The sequence below is a fragment of the Cryptomeria japonica genome, chromosome 3, assembly GCF_030272615.1.
Source record: "Cryptomeria japonica chromosome 3, Sugi_1.0, whole genome shotgun sequence".
Lineage (NCBI taxonomy): Eukaryota > Viridiplantae > Streptophyta > Pinopsida > Cupressales > Cupressaceae > Cryptomeria > Cryptomeria japonica.
In genome coordinates this window covers 355,338,439-355,351,146 of record NC_081407.1, presented here as the reverse complement: position 1 = coordinate 355,351,146, position 12,708 = coordinate 355,338,439, and positions in this window count along the sequence as shown.

The following is a 12,708-nucleotide window of genomic DNA, read 5'->3' as shown; positions in this document are numbered from 1 at the left end:
GTTTAGCTAGTTTGGCGTCTCCATTTCTTCACAGTTTTGGTACCATTTTATGCATTTTTCTATTTTCTAATTAATCAAAAACACAAAAAAAATTTATAATCAAGGGTTAAAAATCACAAAAAATAGTTAGTTTAGCAATTTTTATTTTTGCAACATTTGGATTTTAACAATAGTTTATAATCTTTAGGATAAATAGTCAATCTTTTCGGGAATTAGCACTTTGACGTCTATGCTGCAGAACAACGTCTTCGTTGGACTGTTTTCCCACTTTGTGTTTTAAATTTAAATTTTGAATTTTCCTGGCTAACATTGTTTTGTAGGACACCTACTTCGGCATTTGTGCAAATGTTAACGTATGTGTTGAAACCTTTCGACGTCTCCACAGGTATATGTTTCCCTATCTTTTTTCAGATTTTAAAATTCAAAATTTTTCATATTTTGTTCTAGGTTTCTAGGTTTGGGCCTTAAATTAGCGTCTACGCAAATGCTTTGCACAAACGTTGGCGTCTGCACCAAGGTAGACAAAATTTTTGTGTTATTAATCAGATTCAGGTTTTGTAGCTTTTCTCATTGGTCCAAGACTATTTATTAGACTACTGACACTGGTTTTTTACAACACACTTGTCCAAGATCATTATTTTCCACTAGTTTAGTTGTCTTTTTTGCATTTAGAGTAGATAACCTATATATGTGGGACTAAAAAGAACAATGTTTGCCATGTCTTGTGCACTTTCACATTTGTAGGGTGGACCCACTGTAACACCTATTATCCTCTCCCCTCACCTTCGTGGACCTTGGGTAAAGAGAAAGGTGATTGACAACACCCGCCTTTTTTTAGTAGTTGAGGGGTATCTTTGATTGGAGATTTCATCACCCCACAAGAGTACTTCAAATTGAGACACGTCAGGGATATCGTCTTCTCCTTGCATGATCTCGAGCGATGTATTTTGAGCCACTATACAATAAACCTGATCAAATGGTCAGAGTGTTGAGCGAATTTGACGTATGTGGAGGCCTTCTCTGCATCGATAAGCCCATTTAGAGCCTTAAGTGGTTTGCTTCGTGGATTTGTTGTTGGATTGGACCCGTCAAACAATTACTATGAACCTTGTTGTAGTATCCCAAATCCCATATTTGATGGTTTAGGGAGTGTGAATCGTACCCCGTAGATACTCCTCATGTACCCACTTAAGATGAGACAGGAATTCCTCGGTTAAAAGATCTTCGGATCTTTGGGGTAAGAGAATCTGGTATGCTCGAGATGTGTGTGTTGTGGAGTGGAGATAGTGCTACCAGATTCTCTATTTGCTTGCTTGTTTGAGGTATTTCTATGTCACGGGGGCCCCATTAAATGGTTTCCAATTTCTAACCCAAGTTGTATGTTTTCAAGTGTCTTCATTGTGCAAACTAGTAATTTTGGTATTGGGTTTATCTAGGCCCAACTCACTTTCACTCTTATTATAAAGTGTCATCCTTGGCCAATGTGCTTGTCATTGTTTGATTTCTCTTGCCAAGAGTAGATACATTCCACCTTGTAGAGTAAAAAATTGCATACCCCTTTGTAATTTGACCTACATATTTTGTAACCACTATGGTGTCCATTCCCCTAGCACCTGAGTAGGCTCACTTTAGCCCTTGCATCAGCCTTTTCCCTCTCAGGATGCTCAAGACCCCCTTTTCAGCATCTTGCTCATGGCGTCAATCTTTTTAGCCTCGTGTCTCCCTTATCTCTTGTTGTTTCGAGCGTGAATCATTTGGACACTAGCACGTCGCGTGGATGTCTACGTGTCGCACATTCATCTTGCAACATCTTGACATTCGAATGACAGTCCTAAGCATGCCTTTCCACTTGTCACTTGCGCATGTCAGTGGAAATGGCCACGAATCTTTCAAATGGCTTGCCATCCCTCTTTTCCCTCCTCTTCTCTCTTTTAAATCTATCCTCTCTCTTCATTCAAGCTCTCTAGATTTTGGACACAATCTCTATTATTCTTTGGGCTCTTACAACTTTCTTCGGCTCTCTCTCAATTGCTACAACAATCTCTATTTTGCTACAACACTCTCAAGCTCTCATAGTATTCTTTTGCAACTCTCTTAGCTTTCTCAAGCATCTTTGGTAATATCTACCTATTTATCCTATCTTTGAGCATCTTGGGATTTATCATATCCCTCTTCTATCTTTATCGTTTATCATTTTTTATTTATCTTATCTTGCATTTATCTTTTATTCTATCAATCTATTTGGTTGTCTATGGAGGTGGAACACCAAAACAGGGATTTGACTAAGGCAAGTCCCCAAGCGGCCCCAAATTTTTTTCCTTTCTAGCGTGTGTGCAAGTTGCATCAAAGAAGATTCGTTTGGCTGGAGGCTTCATATCGTGGACTGGTTGTGAGATCATCTTCTTATTTTCCTTTGTGGCTTTCATTCTATTTATATAATCATTTTACCTTCTTTTATATATACTATCACATTTAAATTAATCCAGAATGCATATCCATTACATTGTACCCTTATGTGCAAACTCTACATTTTTTTCATATAGGACACTAGTGCGTCGCACTGTTGTCCATAATCCGCACACGTCCTTGTGCAGAGAGCTATTAGAGGATGTACAAAGACATACTACATCTTGAGTGGAGAGGTCGATTAGTGAATCTTCAAGAGGTTGTTATCTACCTATCAAAGAGGTTCATTTTCCCCCCTCTAGACCACCCTCCCCAACATTTGACCAATTTCACTCATGCACCATAAAACAAAATCCCTCAAACATCCCATAAGGTCCATTTTCTGCCAAGTCAACAAGAAGAATCCTATCTATAAACAAATCCTCAAGCGTCACAAATTTTTGTACATCAACCGCAAGTTGTTGTTGAAACATTGAACCTTCTTGTATCGTTTCCATGATTACCTACATGGTTACAACAATGAGTTTGATGAGGAACCTTTGAGAACCCAAGCTTTCCATCAAAGATCGAGATTATCCCAAAGCATCAATAGGAGTGGTCGCATCCCATTGTCCAACTTTCCCTACCCCAAAACCACTTATTGAGTCTTTTGCCCATCTAGGGTAACCTTCATTTTTCTTCCATTTCTTTTCTTCAATCTATCTTTTCATCCATAATTGTTGCCATCTTTCCTCTCTAAGGACTTAGCACACTAATTAATCAATCCTCAACTTTCAATCTCAATCAATCACCTTCCCAATCCAAGGTTGGCACTCTACAAAATTCTGACTTAGAGATTTCATCATTAATCCACAATTGGCCTTGTGCTTGAGACAAAATCTACCTCAAGTATATTGTTTAATTAATCCTAATCATTTGGGTTGATCAAAACCTTTAATCCTTTGCCCAATTTTTCTTAATAATGAAGTCTATCCTAAGTGGAAGAAGGCTTGATCGAACTTAACCTAGGGTATGAGTTTGGCCTACCTTGTTTGTCACCTCGCTTTGCAACCCCTTCTCTATCTAGGTCCTAATCCAAGGGCTAAGATATCATCAAATCCATTTCATCCTAATCCAAGGACCATCCAAACCAATTTTATTCCAATCCTAATCAAATCAAATAAAAAACTTACTAAGTCCCTCTTCATCACTCTTTCTTTCTAAGTTTGATCTATTCCATAGTTCTCATTTTTCATCTTTAAGGTTACACGTGTATGGTCTTGAATCACTCACAAAAAGGCGAAGATGTCAGTGAAGGGCAATGAGATGCCTGAAACTAGTCACCTCTTTGATCAAGATCCCCAACAAGAAGAGGAACAACTTGTTGACCAACCTGAGCTCTCTCCATGTGTGCAATCTGTCATAGATGATCCATACAATCAGGAGATGATGGAGAGATTATTTAAATCCAATCCCAATGGGATTGTAGCACAACTCATCACTCAAGGGGCATGTTTATGCCTAGACTGATCGATCTATTCTCGACAAACCATTGGAAGGTGACCTCGTAGACAACTCTATCCTTGATGCCCTTCATCATCCACCACCTGAAACTTCCATACCTATGACCACTTTGCCTCCAATTTCTATCCCTTCGAACATCTCTAATCCTCCAAGATCATCCATACTTCTTCACAACTCGGCCAACTACATCAACACTAGCTTACCTCCTGCTAGCACCATTTGTCGGTCGCATCCTCAAATTACTTCACAACCTCTTGATTTCTCTTAGCAATATATTGGTGGTGGTGGTGGTGGTATCCCATCCATGTCCAACAAACTCCTAAGGTCTAATATGGGCCATTACGTCCCTAATGTCCAAAATCAACATCCTGACCTCATGAAGGAAATTCTGGACATGAAAGACCTCATCAAAAATTTCAAAGACGAGACTAACAAAATACCTTATACTTTCAAAGAAATATGTCCTTGTCTGTATGATCCTTCCATTTACATCACACCATATCCTCTTGGTTTTGAAATTCCTAAGTTCAAAAAATACAAAGGCAAGGGTGACCCAAGAGACCACATTTGAGAATTCTATATGCTTTGTCAGGAGGTCTCCTACAATGATGTCTACCTTAGAATAATTTTTATTAAAAGACTTAGTGGAGATGCCCTCACGTGGTTCTCCGCTCTACCCCATGGCTCCATCAAGTCATTCCTAGACCTAATAGAGAAGTTTGTGTCCCACTACACATATAACATTGAGAACAACACATCCATGACAGACCTGTGCAACAAAAAGTAGAGGCCCATAGTGTTAGGAATCGCATGCAGAAAATATCAATTATATGCAAATAAAGATTAAATAAAGGAATGAAAAACACAAAAATAATAACAGTGAGGAGACAATTTTTAACGTGGTTCACCCAAACTCGGGCTACATCCACCAAAAAGAGAGCCCAATATTATTATTCAACAAATCGAACAGATTACAACCATCAATCTTTTGTAACTCAATACCACTGCAAACGCTACAGAAAACCCCAACCCTTAGCCATTTTATCAAGAATTAAGTTGGTTACAAAAATAGGGTTAGAATATGTCAGCCAATAGAAAAATAACTCTCGATGCCTTTATAAAATAATGTCGTTTGGGGGCCGACAGGGCGTTGCCCCTTGACCCCACCCTGTATCGTGAAAGGGAGCACGCCAGGGGCGCTGCCCCTGTTATTATCAAATTTTGCACCCTTGATGACCAACCTTGATCATCAACCTTGTGCAACATGGAAACAACCTCCCAAGTGTGGGACTTGAAGAAATGAGGTTTAGTCTTTGGAAGGTTGACTTCCTTTCCAATCTGAGTGCAATTGTTGGACTAACCCAACACTAAAAAATCCAAATCTATGATCTAAGAGGGAAAAGGGAGAAAGAGGGGATGCTCGAAAGGGGGTAAATAAGGTTTTTCACCTAGATTGAAAGTGATCTTCCCTTCCTGTAGCTGCACAAAACACAAATAAAACCACCCAAGGCATGCATAAGATTCTATTCTAATTAGCTTCCAAAATGCAAAGTGAAGGTTGAAAATTACAAAATAGTAGGTAGAACTAATTCAGTTCACAAATGACATCTACAAGGGATCAACACACTCATCTATTCTAAGGAAACAAAATAAAATGCATTTAGACAAAAAAGTAAAACATTACATAAGTTGAAAGAACCGATTAAAGGAAAAACAGGTGAATTCTATTCATGCGAAGGCAAAGAAATTTTTTACAAGTGCAGAGAAATATAATTTTTCTACGGAAGAAAAGAAAGAAGATCCCTGAATAGGGTTACAAAATTGCCTTTATAGATCAGGCATAACTCAGGTTGAGTTGTGGTTAAGAAACCCTAACCCTAGCTAGGGTTAGGCTACCAAATATCAGAGAGGAAGAAGATCAGATCGAATGATCTGATGGCGTGTTGAATGCAACCTTTGAGAAGGTAGTCCTCTACAACACGGGGAAAAGCAAAATACCGCAAATCAGGGAGAACTATGCACCTGAATGCATCTGAAAAGGCCTTTAGACCCATAAGTATGAATTGCAATGAATGAGCCACAGGTGGCATCTGAAATGGACTACATGAGTTACCTCTAGAGTTATGACGAAGTCCTTTGGCAGTTGGAAGAAAATCGTATTTGATTCAAGGCGCCAACCAAGGCGAAACTCAATTCAACCACTTGGTTGACAACCACTGTACAAGGATTTAAACTTTCAATGACCCCCACAAAATTGAACTCTAACCAATTGATCAAATCACATGAAGATGGATGTGCAAGATCAAGACATGTATCCTCCCATGGGGCTCAATAAATATTTAAGACCTGGTTGTCGGATCAAGCCATTAAGTGAAAATCCACAGCCGCATGCATGCCACGTGATGGGTCGAGCTCAGTTGTATATTGCTGTTATTGTCTTGGGTGTGAGATGGCGGGGAAGACCATATTCTTTTTGTTCTCTTACCCCACAACACCGCCTTGCTTCCTCATAATCCCTTGCAGGATGGCTTCATTAGTCCATCCTGCAAATATAACTCAAGCTTCAACGAATGAAACAACATGAAATAAAACAAAATAAAAAGATTATACCTTCACGATTTATGTCTCATTGTTTCCTAACCACATTGTTCTTGGTTGCAAATGATTTTGGTCTCAAACAAGAACTGGTAGCTTCCAAGATGGCAAGTGTGGAATGGACTGGTAGATAATATGATATGCAAAAACTAATGCTATGATAATGATTTATGCTAAATTGCTCAAAAACTCTAAAAATGTAGGACAAATGAACTCACAGATGCAAAGATAAAGATTCCAAATTGACTATGAGATTAGCTATTAGTTTCAAAAATGGCTCAGGAGACCTCTATTTATAGATTTTTTGAGTGCAAGATGTAGGAAGGTTGGAGAGAATACAGGGAGGTTGAGGAATGTGCGTCCATACACATCATTTGAAGAAAAACTTGAAAGTTTGAAGATAATGATGCATATTAATATTAAATATTAATATCTTTAGCCACATGATTGATGAGTTGGCAAAGAAGAAGATGATATGGAGATGAGGGTGAGTTGGAAAAGGAAGATTTAAATAATTAAGAAATTATGTAATTGATGAGACTATAGGATAGTAGATAGAAGTTAATTAAATAGTAGATATTTAATTAATTGCAAACAGGTGGAGATGAGGACATGCAGGATATACCCCAGTAGGATATACCATAGTAAGAGTGAATAGATGACCTTAGAGCACAGATTGATCAGATAGGGGAAGCCTTTGTTCACTTCATTTTGCTACCTCGCATCTGTCTTTTTTGGCCTTGAGCTTTCTTGCGGGATAGAAGGAAACACCATCTGCACTATGTTCTTGCTACCCCACGAAGTCGCATTTCCCCCTCAAAATTTGTTGTGGGGTGGTAGGGATCCTTATTGGTTTTATCTATTTGTTACCCCACAAGGGCACATCTGCCTTCATCTTGCCCTGCAAGGTAGTGGGGAAAACCATCCACCCTCATCTTTTGTTTATCCTGCAAGGCCCTTCTTCTTGACCTTTCTGTATTGTGGGATAATGGGGAACATTACCCATACTATATGTTTGTTACCCCACAAGGCCTTTGTCTGCTATAGTTTTCCTTTGCGAGGTAACAGGGAAAGACCGAGTCTCTATCTCCCGCTATCCCGTGCCATGTTTGCCTTTTCTCCTCTGCTCGCATGGGGGGAAAAGAACCAACTTTCTTGCTTTTCCCCACCATCCCGCACGACACACATATACTTCTGATTTAAAAAACTTGTGTGGCCAAAACCTTAGCCCACCATAGTTGAATAACACACAGTGTCTAACACAAGATGGCAAATAACATGATGTGTTATTCACATGAGATGTTGGTGTAACTGTAAGGCACAGGTCAATAACACAAGGGTTATTGGCCTTCACATAACCTTCGTGTTATGCACTTTTCTAAAAAGAAAGAAGCAGGTAGCTCTGCTGAGTACGATAACATGATGTGTTAGTCATATTGAAATCTTGGATCTGATATCTTTCTAAGTTTGGCACAAAAATTGCCAACATCCCCCAAACCCCCGTTAAATGATTTTGGAGGAAATTGCGCCGATAGAAGTGGAGAAAATTAACCTCTACGTTTCATTAGGCTCCATACAACAACACGAAGAAAATTTCACCAACTTCCTACAAAGGTTGTGACATCTCATCAAGAAGTTTGCTTGGGACATCCTAGAATCATATCAAATAGAATTGTTCCAATGTAACCTGGTACCAGAATTGTCTAAACCCTTGACTTGTCAATGCTTGGACACATTTGAACAAATCACTAAGAAAGGTCTATCCTTAGACTGTGTCCTCTTAGATGAAGGAACATTAAAACATTATAAAAAATCTAATCAAGGTTTCTCCTGGTATAATGACAAGCCCAAGTATTGGTCCAAAACCAAGAATGTCGTTAATGATGGAGTCATCGATGCCCAACATGTTCAAACCATGACTGTCCCTCCCAAACCCATCACCACCAATAACCTATTCAACTCTCAACCCAACCCCCACAATCAATCCTAACCTTGCAATAATGTCTCCATCCAAGGTCGACCTCCCCGTTCCAACAATCAATCCCAGCATGACTACACTCTGCTCGTCGAACCCATCAAGGTCATCTTCCAAAATCTTGTCAAGGCTGGTGTCATTGTCTTTCTGATGACTCACCCTTTTGATGCTAATCAACCCAACTATGATGGTATAATGAGAACGAATATTGTGACTACAATCATGTCAATGGTAATGATACATGCAAGTGTATAAAATTGAATAACTACATTCAAGACCTAATTGACAAGGATGATATTGAGGTTGCAACCGCTAAGCCCAATAATTCAAATGAAAAACTTAAGATGTACCAGGATCCCTTTCGTAAACATGGTAAGGACAAAGCCTCATCATCTCATGAAGTCCATTATGACTACACCAATTATGTTTTTGACTTTGACTCCTTGGTAGTCTGTATAGATCTCATTGATACGCACGTCAACACCATCATAATCCAAGGAACTTATCCTCCTCCCATTTCTACAAACCCAGGGTTACCATTCCAGGTGCTCATCTTCCATAATCATCAAGAAGATCCTCCCAAGCAAAGATATTCATTCAAGGTGCCTCGCCCTCCACTTCATATTCTCAAAATGATTGCAACGTCACTACCCATAGAGGGAGAGTAACCATTCAGGGAGCTCCTCCCCCTCCTCCACAAGCCCCAATGTCATCCACCCATTGCTATGTTATCCTTGATCACCTCAGTAAGATGCGTGCATAGATCTCCATCTCAGAACTCCTTAAGACTACACCCATTCATAAAGAGATCCTTGAGCACGCCCTTTTGGAATCTTGTGTCTCAGATAACATCAATGCAACCTGATTTCAAGCCCTCATTGGAAACCTCACTACCTAGAACCACCTCATTTTCACAGCCAAGGATGCCCCATCTACAGATCCATCCCATAACAAGCCACTTCACATTGAGGCTATTGTTCAAAAACATAAAATCAAGAGGGTCCTTATAGATGGTGGATCTAGCCTATATCTGTGTACGTACAAATTAATTAAACAATTGGGCATCTCTGAAGGCTTGGTTGATATGTTTGGTAAGATCACAAGTAAAAGCTTATGATGATGCAAAAAGGGTTTGTAAAGGCACCATAACCCTACCTCTTCAAGTGGGTCCGACAATGATGGAAACTACATGTAAAGTCTTGGATCTTGATCTCCCTTACAACATTCTCCTTGGTTGACCATGTATTCACTCCATTCAAGTTGTTTCGTCCACCTACCATCAATGCCTAAAATTCCCTTACAATGGTAGAGAGATTACTATCCCAGCTGATCCACAACCCTTCCAATATTGCAAACTCCTTGAAGGGAGACATCCCTATCATTTCTCGCTTAACACACACACTCTGCACCTCCACCTGATCCATAAAATGTCACCTCCACTTCATCCCAACTCAAGATCAAAATCAACATAATTGATAATGGCTGTGGAGAGTACACACTGTTGGCATTATATACTCAGATGAGAATGGTTGATGTTGTCATTGATGGCAACCAACTGGTAACATGGTTCACAGGTTATACTGGCAAAAGACTTCACCTACCAGCACTGACAGTCACTACAAAGTTTATTCACACCAGCATCCAGTTACACCGATAATAGATTATATTGACAGTCCAAGCCGACTTGGAAATAATATTGTTTATGCGGAATGTATTGTAATGTAATATTATTTGTATATCCGACACGATGTATTGTAAATACTTGTATATGTATGAGATCTTGTAGGTCATTTTGTAAGAAAAATAGATAGATGATAGGATGTGATATGTAAGGAAGCGGTAATATGTGATAGGTTATGTTAGCGAATAATTGTATATGCACTTTGATGTATTTATCTTGAGAGCGAATAAGAGCAGAGTAGAGCAAAGCAAGGTTTTGCAAAGGTATTAGACAAAGCTTAAATCGGTACTGAATCCAACATTACAAATGCTATTTTGAGCAGTACATTGTTATTGGATTTAACCATCCAATTGTAGTCAGTGGGATTCCATTTTGTTGTTGAGCAGTGAGCTCTAGGCAGTTGGCCTTCCTGCATGTGTAGGCCCCTATTGTACTAAGTAATATTTATTCATATTGGCCAATGAGTAAATATGGTGGGTCACAAATCCCACCGAGGTCTTTCCCTTACTAGGTTTCCTCACCAAAAATATATGTGTTATGGTGTCCATTGATGATTATTCTTTTGTTTCTCTTTATTGCATTATTATTTGCTTACCGGTATATAAGTTTGAGTTGTAAAGTTACAAATAAGTTTAAAAGGTTCATCTACCGGTCAAACACTGATTCACCCCCCCTCTTAGTGTCTTTGGGACTAACCAAATATCTAACAATTGCTACCAGAGCCTGATCCTCTATTTGCAGAAGCCTAACAACTTGAGGAAGATTCTGAAACCAGTACCGATGGAAAGTTTGAGATAACAATTGGAAGGATCTCTTGAAGATTTTGATGCAGAAAAATTGAAGAATATCAAACTAGAAGATGAACTCAGAATTACTTGAGAATTCAACAAAGCACTTCAAGATAACCTAGTTATAGCAAAGAATAAGAGAAAAGAATTAAATGTGCAACTACAAAACCAAGATGATGAAGAAAAGGAAACTCTCTGAGACATTGCAGAGAAACTGAGACAAGAGAACAATAACATGATGAATGAGACCCAAGATTTAACCATGAGACTATGTAAGGATATTGAAGATAGAAAGAGGAATGGAGAAGATTTGGCTAGAAGACTTAATGAAAGATCAGATGAATCTCTAAGGCTTAGTTATGAAAATGATATGCTTAAAATAGATTTGATTCACATGCAACATGACAAAGAGGAACTTATGAGACAAGTTAGTACTTTGGAAAGTGAGTTGGTCACTGCAAATGAATACAAAGACAAATTCAAGAAAAGTTCAGACAAGCTTGATGATATGCTGAAAAGTCAAAAACCTAATGGAGAAACAGTTGGACTTGGATTTGAACATGGAGAGATTTTCATAACTGCAAACAATCATGATTACAGCAAACCGGTAAGGCAACCTAATGCTTATAAATTCAATGGCAAATGTTTTAATTGCAACAAATTTGGTCATAGAGCAAATCAATGTAGATTTATAAATAATTAGAATACAAACTTACCCACCGATCAATGTTCCAAATGCAATAAAATTGGTCATAACTCAGACAATTGTAGAATGAATGTGAAATTATATGTTTGTGGTAGATTTGGACAGCTATCTAATCAATGCAGAACTCAAACCGGTCAAGGTTATGGAAAAGCTATTCAAAGAAACAATGCAACTTGTTATGCATGCAACAAGATTGGGCATATTGCAAAATTTTATAGAAGGAAGAATGTGCCGACAAACAATAAAGGATCTAATGACAAAGGCAAAGAAAAGGTAAATGAAATCAAGCAAGAATTAACTAAACAATAGATCAGGAAGAGAGATCAGAGGAATGATGAATCTGTCACTGCACCGACAGAATAGAGCAATCCTGTACCGACAGGAGATTCTTCATCTAACTAAGGAATAATCCTTAAGGGTAAGGCAACTAATTGAAGATCATGCATTTACCCTCAGTTGGTGGTAAGAAGTCACATTTCTTCTTTACCGACACATATGTTGAGTATTCACTTCACCGACAAAGCATTTATTGCGGTTGTAAGTTAACTTTTTGGTTATAAAGCACTTGAATTTCTCATTTCTACTCACCAAAGCATTCAAGCATTCAAAGAGCATAGAGTTGAGCACAAACATTCAAGAAGCAAAGCAACAAGATTCTTAGGGCATCCAAGGTTTTTAGTTAAAAGGTATTTATCCTACGACATGGCATCTTCATCTTTTGTTCCTGAATTCATTGCAAACCCTACTATTGTAGAAAATGTCAAGCGTCCTAGACTAGTCTTCAAAATCATCCCCAAGATAGCTAAGTTAGATGACTCTATTGGTGCATTTTCAAAAATTCGGAAAGGAGTTGCGTCTGTTGAAGACCCTAGGGCATACTTTCATTGTAACATTGAAAATTTAGGGTCTAAGGATTTAAAGAATATGTTCATGAATGTTAATACTGACAACCAAGATGAGATTGTTGAGGATTTAGGATTCACCGAAATCCTTCACATGCTTGAATTATTAGATGAGATGTGCGTTATGTTCTTAGCAGAGTTCATGGAGAATT